Raw genomic sequence first — 11,713 nt, 5'->3', positions numbered from 1 at the left:
TTTCACTTCCGTCTTGCAGAATAGATCTCCCCATCAAACAAGCTGACTCAAAAAGCAAACAATTCATAGGATCTTTGCCCAGAATCTTAAGCATATGAGAGCCTGATATTAATAATGAATCCGTGAACATGGGCACAGTAAGATATTTATGACAGAAGATGACTAATCTGTCAGTTTTCCCTAGCTCAAATGCAGCAATAAGAACTAACATGTCATTCTGCATATGATTTTTTTTTTTTTTAATTACTCACCGGGTAGCCCTCTGGAAGCTCTTCCATTGCAGGTAAGCATCTTTTATTCAGAAATCTGGGCTCAGGCTGGGTTTCCAGTACTTCCTGATAGCAGCCAGGTTGAAATTTCCATGCTTTCTTTTCAGTCAAAATGTTGTGCTCAATTTTGATAACATTTGAAAGACAACACAAGACACAATTAATTCTCACTCACATTTCCTGAGGCATCAGAAGACAGTTGAGTTCAGGTCAGTTTAACTGTGAATGAAGGATTTTTTTTTTTTTTTTTTACTGTTACTCAGATCAACCTTTCCCTCTCCTTCAAAGGCTATAAGCTTTCACAAGATACATTCAGAAAGCCAGTTTATTCTTGGTGTATACATACAGATTATTCTAGTGTTAAGGGGCATGGATGTCCTTCCCTACAGTCCAGACCTGTAAAGATGCTCAAAGAAGAATGAGTCACCCAAGCACTTGTGAAAACCCACTTTGGAGCCTCTCTCCCCAGGAGACAACAGAAGCAGTGGTTTGGTTAGCAGCTACGGGTACATGAAGACACGAAGCACGGGGAAGGGCACAGGACTGTCCCAGGGGCCACACCAAGACACAAGATGGTGAAGCCGAGCTCAGCAGAAGCACACAAGCTTCACAGCACACAAGAGCCACGGAGGGGATATAAACTAAGCTGCCAGCTATGCCAGATTTAAGGGCACTTCCTACCTCCAAGGCCCCAGTCTGATAAACAGACACGAGCATCCCTGCCTCTCATCCTCGCCCTGTCATTTCCAATTTGAGCAGGAGCTTTCTGGGATACTGGTCATCCCTCTCCTCATACCTAACACTGCAGAGCACATGGTCAGCTTGGCCTATAACTGCTGATACAGTGTGAGCAGTAAAGTAACAGCAAAGGAAATTTAACCTAATATGAAATTAGTTACATAAAGAGATAACCAGGGTGCCCAGAATTTTGGGGAGCAGATTGAAGCTGATTCACTGGTTTAGTAAGAAGTGCTTGTTCACCACAGCCAATGCCTTGTAGTCTGAAAGAGCAGAACCACAAAGCATGAACTGACTTGATTACAGCCTGTAATCGCTGGGTGCTCACTGGAGCCTGCTCTGCTCCTCTCCACGCAAGGTTTCCAGCTCCTGTGAATCTGCAGGTGGTTTTATAGGAGAACTGTTTAAAAGGTTTGATCTGAAAGCTGAATCTTCACAGTTTTAAGGTTGCAGGGTTTTAGAAAACCATCACTCTGTTGCAAGCACAACTGCTGCTTTGGGTTTTCACAGACAGCGGGACTCTTCTACCTTCTCCCAAAACTTGGCAGCATATCCTACCATTTAAGAATGGTGGCTTGGGCTCCTCACCACAGAAAAGAGCAATATGGCACAGCAAAACTACTAGCAGTCAGGTATGGAGTGCAACGTAAACAGGACAGCAACATGCACAGGTGCTACTCCACTCATCCTGGGATGAGGTGGCACAAGCAAAGACTGACCCAGAAAATGTCTTAATTGTCACAGAGTTGGTCTGCAGGAGCACTAAGGCAGAGAGAGGCCAAAAGTTTTCAGTGGGATGTCAGCAGTCTACACAGACCCTGAGGTGGGAAGGAGTTGTGAAGGACAAGGAGACAACCTGGGGCATTGACACCATAGGGAAACAGGCCTCTCCTTATCTCATGAGAGATAAGGCAATACAGTGATTTTTTTTTTTTTTTTTTTAAAGCCCACAGGAGATTTCTCACATATAGCCTCTCCTACAGACAAAGCCCTCTAGACAGATAATCAGCACCTGAGGATCAACTACAGGTTTGCCCCTGATCAAAAGTGGGTCAAGCTGATCACACGTTTTGCAAGACAGCGCTTTGCCACGTGTGGCTGCTGCAAAACCTTTTGCATTGGCACAGAGCATCTGTGATAGCACTCACCACAAAGGCTATGAGAGCTGGCTTTCAATTACATTATTGCCTCATAATTCCTCATTAAATGAATCCTCCTCTTCCCAGTAGTCTTCAGATGCAAGTGAGAGGGTGGTGTCAGACTGAGAAGTCCCATATTTTCTGGGCTGTAGCTCCAGGAATGTCAAGTGGCTCCAGAAGAGGCCACAACTCTAATACTGTTTCCCAGCTGCTAACTCAGAGATGACTCATCTCCTCTAGTTTTGTTCTTGGTTTGTTTTTTTTTTTTTTTTGGGGGGGGGGGGGGTGTCTGTTTTGTTCTTCAAAGCAGGAGCTTGACAGCAGAGTTTGCAACCAGACAGTGGTGCTGACACTTCTGGGTACACATTTCTAGATAAATGCTCCAGGAATTTTTAGGCTGAAAAGTATTAAAAACAAACTGTCACACCTCCAGATCTTCCCCTCCCTAGAGGACCCCACAGTAAAGGGAGTCACTTTCCACTGTCTGTGAAACAGAACAACATAAACTTTTTGCCCTACGTCTCCTTTTCATCCCATTCTGAGAAAGTTTGCTGTCCACAGATCATAGGTAAACTCAACTAACCTGGGCCATCTTTCCAGACATAGCACAAGTCTTGTATCCACCAACACTTTGAGGAAGCTGGTCTGGGGAGGGGGTGGTGCGGGGGGGAAGACAGAAAAAAGAAAAATCAATGTAGTACAGGGGCTCCCATGTGCTCCAGTGCTGGGGGAGAGACAGAGTCAGAGGGTGATTTTGTTCAACTGGTGACAACTGATGAGGCAAGAACCATGGAAAGGCAGGTTGGGAATGATCCGCAGGAATATTAATCTTCTGCTGAAAGCTAAGATTATCTACCTGAACACAGCAAGACTGAAGGAGAGAATCAGTCAGCCCTAAAGTCTTCTCATTCCCATCAAGGTCATCAGTGTGAATTAGCCTTCTCCCCGCATGGTAGGAGAAAGTGCTCTAATCTCCAATGAGGTAATTTCACAACATCACTTTGGGATAAAAACCTCCTCGGCCATACCTTGGACTTCATTTGGCCCAGCCATCTGCCTTTCCAACCAGGAGCATTTGCCTAAGACAATGTGGCGACTTAAAGCTTTTCCAGAAAAAGGTATGAAGTGTTAAATCCCTGAAAAAAACAGGTTTAATAAGACTTAATACTAAGTCCGCTCTAATCATAATTACCTTCTCCAGAACAGACTACTGCAAATTCTAATCACAGCCTTCTGCCTTTCTGTTAATTAACTGCTGCAGACAAGTTACGCCTTTAAGAATCACATGGCACTCAGGCAAGCACTATGGAAGTTGCAGGGAAGAGTGAAGATGAACATCATGGAGCTCTTTGAAACAGCTTGTTTTCCAGTATAGATTTTACAGATCTTCCTCATACTCTGCTTGTGTTTTATGGATGCCCTCATATACTGATGCCTGAAAAACTGCTGGTCTGAAAATCTGACTCATTTTCTTCTACTGATTTTTAATATTTATGAAGCATTGATCATAACACCACCTAAGCAGCAGCACTCTCTTGCATTCACTTTCTAATCTTCATTCTCCCAACCTTTGACTTCTCTCACTTAAAGGAGTTAACCTATCATTGTGGTTTAGGTCATTTACCTAAATGTTGGGAGTTAAACAGCTCCAAATCCAAAAGCTTTTCAAATTTTCTAAAAATGTATGGATCTGAAATTCCCAGCTTTCAACAAGGGAATTCTTCCATTTGCTCCCTTATTCTGTGAACAATCGTTCTTCCAACAAACACTTCCCAGGCCAATTCACCCAACCTTTCACCAGCGTGAGGCTACGACAGTGTCATGTGCTGTGCTCAGAGCGACCACCAAGAAACGTCTGGAAGTCTTGGTGCAATAACTCAGCTACTGGGAAGGGGACCACATCCCCATGAAGGTGGTTTAGCAGTCAGTTAACTCTCCGTGTTACTGAATAGTTGTTGAATAATAAAGCATTTGATTCATAAGCAGTTAATAAGCAACAAAGGAAAAAGGGGAATTTAAATTACTCAATTATTAAAAACACTTACAAATATCTTTTTCCAATAAAAAGTGCAAGAACCAATCAGGCAAATTACCCACTCAGTGTGATTCAGCCATCTGTAGTATCAATAGCCTTTAAGCACGCTTATTTTGAAAAGCCAGAGATGCTGTGTAAATCTACTGAAGCACATCTAGCCAACAGACCATTCACTGTTTGTATATTTGCTTTGGACTGTTTAAAGAAATAAAATTAGCCCTTTCATCTGAGGCAGGTAATATTTTTCTTTTCATAAAAGCTAAATAAAATCATGACTGACATGAGTTACCTGCTGCTCTGAGCAAACAAGGTATAGTTTTTCCTAACAACATCTTTGCAAGCTTTTTATGAAAGGTTAGTTAAGATGCTGCTGGGGCAAGGGCAAAACCACGCTCTGATTTATTTTCACCAGTGAATATGATACCACAAATTTAATATCAGCTACATTTCAAACAAACAGAACTGTTGTCTGACTGGGAACCAAAGTCCTGAACGAGCTCTGTGCTCCAACTACTCTGGAGTTAGTGGGTACAGAAGTGCCAATTACAGCTTGCTTTTTTTTTTTTTTTTTCTTATCTGCTCAGCATTGGCCAAATCACCTCAAGTGAAATCTGCAGGAAGCAACAGAGCTCTGGTTCTGCATCAGTTGGCAAAAATTCCCCATGTTACTACAGCAAACAGGATTTAGCCCAGAAACAACAATCAACCAGGGGTGGGGAAAGCCAAGTAGAAAACTTGGCAAACTGATCTACATACTGCCTGGAAATACAGTGCAGCTTAGAGAGGACAAGGAAATACTGCATTTCCATTAGCACAACCTGAGTCTTACAAATGCTGTTCTGCGTGGGCTCGCGCACCAATCCTGCTCTCCTGGCAGGATGGTCAAACGATTACCTGGACGGTAAAGCAGAAGGGTCAGGCACTCACATCCCTCCTGCAGGATTTGGCAGCCCTGCTCACAGTTGCTGGTGCGAAGATGACAGCCAGGCGGGTGGGCAGTACTGCTGCGCCCGAGCAAGGGGAGCAGGGCAAGCCCGGGGGTGGCACCCAGGTGCAGCCAACAGATCTCCAGACAAGCGTGTAGTGGCAAGCAGGTCTGAGGTCAAGATGGGAAGCCAAGTCAGCAAGCTGGGATCAGCAAGGGACATCACCAGGCACAGCATCCCTGCTGCATAGCTCAGGGTGAAGGGGAGGCTCACAGCTGTCTGAGCCGAGGTTACATAGCTGCACAGCACCAATCCTGGCCATCAGCCCCAAAGCCCTGGCAAGGGGAGAGAGGCTGAGAAGCAACTTGGTGCTGAGGGCTCTGGCACCAAAGCTGCCATTGCTGTGACCTGCAGAGAGCTCAAAGTACTGGGTGCAAAATGCTTAACCTGAATATGAAAGACAAAGCATCCAAAAAGAGGAGAACAGTGTCTGAGAGCCGTAGGCAACCTCAGCCACCAGCACTGAAAACAGCCACTCTTAGCATTCAGATTAACATGAGATCCAAAGCCAGGGATTACTTCTGACCAGGTCCCGATGCTTCTCCATCCCTTAAGCAGAAAGCGTAGCAGAAGTGGACTCCACTCATTAAGGAACCACCCTGCTAGCACTATTTCTACTACATTACCATTTCTATTTAAAAAACTCAATAATTATCCAGTTCTTTCACATCATAGGCAAACACAAAGCAAAATAGTCAAATGCATAAATAAGCCTGCTGATAAGAGAAGTGACTGAGTGTTAACCTCAGCCTGCTGGCCTAATTAGTAAACAGCAGCATATTTTGCATTCAAAGTGAGGTGGAACAAGCTAACAAAGGAGAAAGCTTTGTACTTGCTAATGATATGAGTAAGCACAGCTCAGAAAGCGATTCAGCAGACTTTGATCCACTTAGAAAGGAGAACAAGAGCTCTTTAGGCACGTCTGACAACACAGCCTTACCGTGAGCGTGTGCCAGTAACCAGCCTCTGCCATATTCATATTCATTTAGGAAGTTTATCTGACGTTAGATTTGTTGAATATAAGAAGCAGAAAGACTGTGTTCTATATATTTCATACACCTTAAAAATAGCAAGGCCAAGGGAAATCAAGAGCTGACTCTAAGGTCCAAATAATCACAGAAGACATCGCGTCTGCCTGTAACAGCAGGGTTTTTGTAGCCGTTTCACCGCCTTGCTGTAAATGATCAGCCTTTCTGAAACAGTGGATGTGGCCGATTTTTCATTCCTAGCTGATCTGTTATGTTCCATCAGTGTTTCAAAGTGAAATGAGCTTGGCGGACCATCTCAGTCTGCAGACTCTAGACACCCCCATCCGCTGAAATCCGGTTGTTCTCACAGCAAAACAGACTACTGCGGGCAGATTCTGGTCTAGACACTGACACCGACCACTTGTCAGCATTAACAAAGAAAATTAAATCACAGTTACTTTCTGCTGTAACGATGAAAACCAGCAAGCAATGTAAACGCATCAGTTCGCAGTAGGGACTTTAAACACACCAGCAACTGTAAAATACTCAGCCTCAGAGCTGTAAAACACGTAATTTCCAAGACTGGCAAAAGCTGTTCATCTTGCCGTGTTCTCATGACAGACGTTTTTCCCCCTCAGTTTCTTTTATCTTATTAGATTTTAGCTCCCATTATAGTTAAGACAATTTTGCAATGGGGCAAAATTAATTAGTTTGCATCAAAGAAAGCCTCCTTGAAACGTAACGCTAATGAGTTTCATCTGCCTGATTAGAGGGCTTTGCTTTTAGTAACCCTTGGTGCAAATTTTTGTTTCAGAGAAATACAACATTATAAGAATATTCAAGGCTAAAAGCATTAGCTAAACAGTAACCAGGATACTGGATAAAGCATTAGGGTGGTAAACTGTGAGCAGACGTATAACTGAATATTGACAAGAGGATGCAAGCGTAGACCAGAACAGGTTAATGAAGATTTAACAAAGATGTGTTTGTGCAAGCAGAGCTCGGTACAACTTGCAACAGTATATTTAGTGAACTAACGCAACACCTCCCATCTATTCACAATGCTTTTAGGAATTACATGGAAAAGAGCTAGGAATGGGAAAAGAGAGTACTCGTTTTTAGAAAGAAAAGATGGAAAAAAAGTTCATTCTGGATGAGTCAAACTAATTTTTTATATCTGGCAAACTATCTGGACAAAATATTTGCTTATTTTTAAATCTGTTTTTAGTCAAGAACAAATTGTGTTTAATCAACTTCGGTTTGGATGGATGGGAGAATTGCTCCAGAGGACAAAGGGGATTAAATAGATTTGGTATTTCTTGCTTTTATAAAGCTTTTTCACCCCACCCACTTTCTCTTACCCTATTAGTACAAACAATTAAGAAAATATGGTCTAGAATTAATTTCCTGATAGGCAGATGCAAATTCACCTGAAAAAATCACATGGTAAAAGTAGTTACCAGAGATTTGCTGGTAAATTGGGCATAGCACACCATTAATGACATCTGCATAGACACATGCTGTGTCATTTGCAAATGACAAACACATGACATAAGCGCATGTGGTAGAATATAAGGGAACTGTCTCTCCTGTGATTACATCTCCCTCCATAAACCTCTCCAGCACATACACAAGACTAGAGATGAAGACGCGGTGTTAGGAGAGGGCAGGCCTAAGCTGCTGCCAGGAACAGCTCCATTCGAGAGGAGGGAGAAAGCCCACGTTTGGACAAGGATGTGCTTTTACACAACGCTCTCTATCTGTGGCCAGAGAAAGAAATCACTTGAAATTTGTGACTATGCTCTCAAAAACACACAGGCAGAGAGTTGAGCAGTACAACGGAACAGGCAGTCACTTCTGGCTGGCAGAAAACACTTAATCCAGCTCCGCTGCTGAATCGCATCACAAGGCACCAAGGGGTTGTGCAGCTTAAGGCGGTTAAATACAAAAAGCCCCTGGATAAACTGAGAACTGAATTCAAACCTCTTTTATCTCTTTCCTCTGTTTTGATAAGGTTTCAACTTGAACATTAAGACTTTTTGTCAAAATTATCTTGACATGCAATAAGTAACACTGAAACCTTGACGTTTTTATCCTTTTGCCAACCTAAACCAGGAATTTAAATAAAAACTCCCCTCATCTCAAACACCCATGTGTCTTCTTCCTCCGATGCCATGCGCATACTGCACCTGTGCATAATATTTCTCCTGCTGGCCTTCTGCAACAGGTCAACAAAAACAACAAAGATGACTGCACCTGTTATTCATAAGCTTTTTGTTATCTCTTGGAAGAAGCAAAAGGGCCCAGAGCATATGTGGGAAGGGAAAAGCTTTGTTTAATTTAATTAAGTTTACTTCTTTCAAGTCCAAGTAAATTCAGGTATCAGCAGAATGACTGGTTAATTAAATAATGGCAGCAGTTCCTTTACCCTCTAAGGGCAACCACATCATGCTGTGTCACGTTCAGTGGGTTCTTCCAAAAAAAGCATGCTCAACCTTTGCACTATGGACCAAAAATAAGTCTACTACACAGGGGGTGCTGCAGTATTAAGAGCTCTTCTATTGCAAAAGACGACAGCTGTGGAGTAGCACTGTGATTATTTTTAACACTTCTGTCTTGAGGGCTGGCTCCAGATCCGCTGGTGAAGGTTAGCAATAACATTGCAATAAAAGATCTGATTCTGATCATTAAGTTCACCACTGAGAGCATTGGTCAAGAGGGATGCGAGCAGGGTGGGCTCCAAGAGGCACTTGCACAGATCCTGCCCTTACCCACCTGCTCTGGCATCCAGAAAGGCCGGAGAAGCAGAAAGGCTGCAAGAAGTTTGCCTCTCGGGGCTACACCTGGCTGCTCTTGCTGGGTTTGTCTCTTGTACCCATAAACACACGCACTGTGCAGGAATGGGCCTGAGGAACTCCAACCCCACTGCAGAGCAACTCCATGCCAGTGTCTTCTGCATCTATCTCCCACCTCCTTTTACGAGTTGGCAAAACCTCTCCAAGAGGAGAAAAAGGACAAATCTTCCCTTCATTCAGGCTTGGGACTTTCCCATGTGAACAGCTCAGATTGCACAGTGCCAATAAGTTTAGGTCCCTCGAAGACTCTCCTTGGACCTACATCATTTGCCAGCTCATAGACAATTTCCCATGTTTCTTTTTATCCCCTCATAAATGTCTTCCACCTAAAGAGCTCACAAAGCTGGAGTCCTTCCTTGCTTTTCCATGTTTTCACCATTCATTTTTCCCTTTCCCATTACTCCAGCCTTCTACTTCCATTCAGCCATTCCGGTGGTCTCATCCCAAATGACAAAATGGAGTTATTTTGCAGTTTTGTTTATTCCCATCTAAGCTGAAGTGTTTCTCCTTCCTTTCTACTCTCTTTAACTCATGAAATCAAAACCTTTACTAATCAGGCTAGCATAAACTCAGAATGTCTTCCCATGGTTCCTGTGCCCAGCCTTCCTCCCTGACTAATGAGGAAACTCTCTGATGTTGAATAAAAGAGTTTGTGCATTACAGAGAATTTTTAATGGAAAATAAAACCTTCTGATATCACTGGCTAATTACAATTTGCTGCACTAAAATACAACACTGTGGCTATATTACAGGGCGGGATAAAAGCGTGCACGTATTTTCCTGTGTGTTTCAATATCCTCCTATTGACAGAAGATAGGATGACTGGTCTACAACTGGAGGCCAGGAAATGATTTCTGTGATTTCATTAGAGTAATTGACAAAAGTGTTTCCTGTCTATGTAAGGTTAACAGATGGCTTGTTAAAGTTACAACTTCTTTAAACAGAGCTGTCACAAAAAATGATGTGCATGACAACAAAAATAATATTGACACAAGCTCATTGCAAAATTAAAATGGAGTTTGCATAACCTAAAGCACAGAATAAATAACTGCCACCATTGCAACACAAAATATCAAGGTGCATTTGCTTTTCTAAGGTTTCCTTGGAAATTGGATGAAGGGACATAAATTGGGGAAGTGTCAACAACATGGGACTTCGGTTATTACAGGGACAGACATGCAGTCGGTCACCATGCCTACTCCACATGTATGAGGTAACTACCATGGATGTATGAGCATGTTACAGCGAGGCTTGGATTTTAAACAGAATATATTACACAGAATTTTTAATTTTGGGTAAATATGTTTTTGTATAAAAATGCTGAAGTCAAATTCAAGATTGTAGATTTGTACTTATACTGACTGCTATTGCAGACTGAGCAGGATTTAGTTTTCCTCCAGTAAAAACCGGCAGGCATCAAGCAGGCCCCTTGCCCTCAATACCTAACTAGTTACCAAAAGCAGGAGCACGCTGCAGCCTGCTGTGCTCATCTCAGACCAATGTGCAACACCAGCATCAACCCTGTAGGACTCTGCTTCCACGTCCCACCTCTGGCAGGTTCACGACCCGTACAGGGCAAGGGCATGCCACACCTGAAACTGCCTCACCTCCATTGTGAAAGGGCTCCCTCATGCTTCAGCCTGCCAGCAAAAACAGGGTGGGTGTGTGAATAATTAAAAAAATAACAAAATTAAATCAAGCAATACTAGTCTGCCCACCTGCTGTGGTTTTTAAGACCTCACCTTCACCTTAAACTTGTCTCATTTCCATGAGACCAGGAAAAACTACAAAGGACATTCAGCTTTGAAAATAAAAACTTTTTTGATAGGTGACCGCACATTAGCTATTCCACCTGGACAGATCTAGAATGCTAACGTTGTTACCGATATTTAATACTTTTCTCCTTCAACATCACACTTACTCGCTATTTATCCCGTTTGTCATAATTCTTCCAGTTTTTTCCTGTTTTCTTTCATTCTCCAGTATCCCTTCTTCATCTCTTTTCTTTCTCTAGTGTTGCTGCCTTACTTCTCTTCACAGCATCCCACCACCGTTACCTTTTCAAGCATTCTTTTTTGCATTAGTCTTTGTATAAAATTCAGCTCTCAAACTTTTCTGAGACATCATGAAGACATGCAGCTAACTCCCAAAGACCTGAACTGGAAGAAAGAAACCAGAACCCCAGTGGGTTTTCCCTGGGTTTGTTCATTTTCTTCACAATAACTCAGAAGCAAACCTTTTGTCTTACCAAGCTTAGACGTCAGCTCCTTGCATTATAAAACCATTTTTTTTGGAAAAGAGGTAAATAATTGAATCAGGGAGGCAAATAAAAGGAGGAATAGGAGCAACATTTCCCATTGCAAAACCTCTGTTCATAGCTATTGGAAATAACCTGGTTTATTTTACCAACTTTGTGATGTCAGGTTCACTTAGCACACGCCTTGTCGGCTCCTACTGAGGGGCACACTAACTGCATGACTGACGCACACGGGGAGCAAACACACGGCTGCTCAGGCTTTTGTTTGTCTTCCCATGAAGGATTTTTGAGAAATCGTGTAATATTACAGCAGACTGGTCCTTGCCCCAGGTGTAGCAGGTTCTTCCTTTCTCATTGAGTTGGGCAGAGCACATGAATTGCATCATCATCCAGAACAAAAAAATAAGTAAACAGCAAGCATTAAAAAGGAAAAAAATGGACATTTAATCTTGAGGGAAAAATAAAG

Source organism: Aquila chrysaetos, chromosome 16, assembly GCF_900496995.4.
Source record: "Aquila chrysaetos chrysaetos chromosome 16, bAquChr1.4, whole genome shotgun sequence".
Taxonomy (NCBI): Eukaryota; Metazoa; Chordata; class Aves; order Accipitriformes; family Accipitridae; genus Aquila; species Aquila chrysaetos.
Note: the sequence above shows the minus strand (reverse complement) of the source record.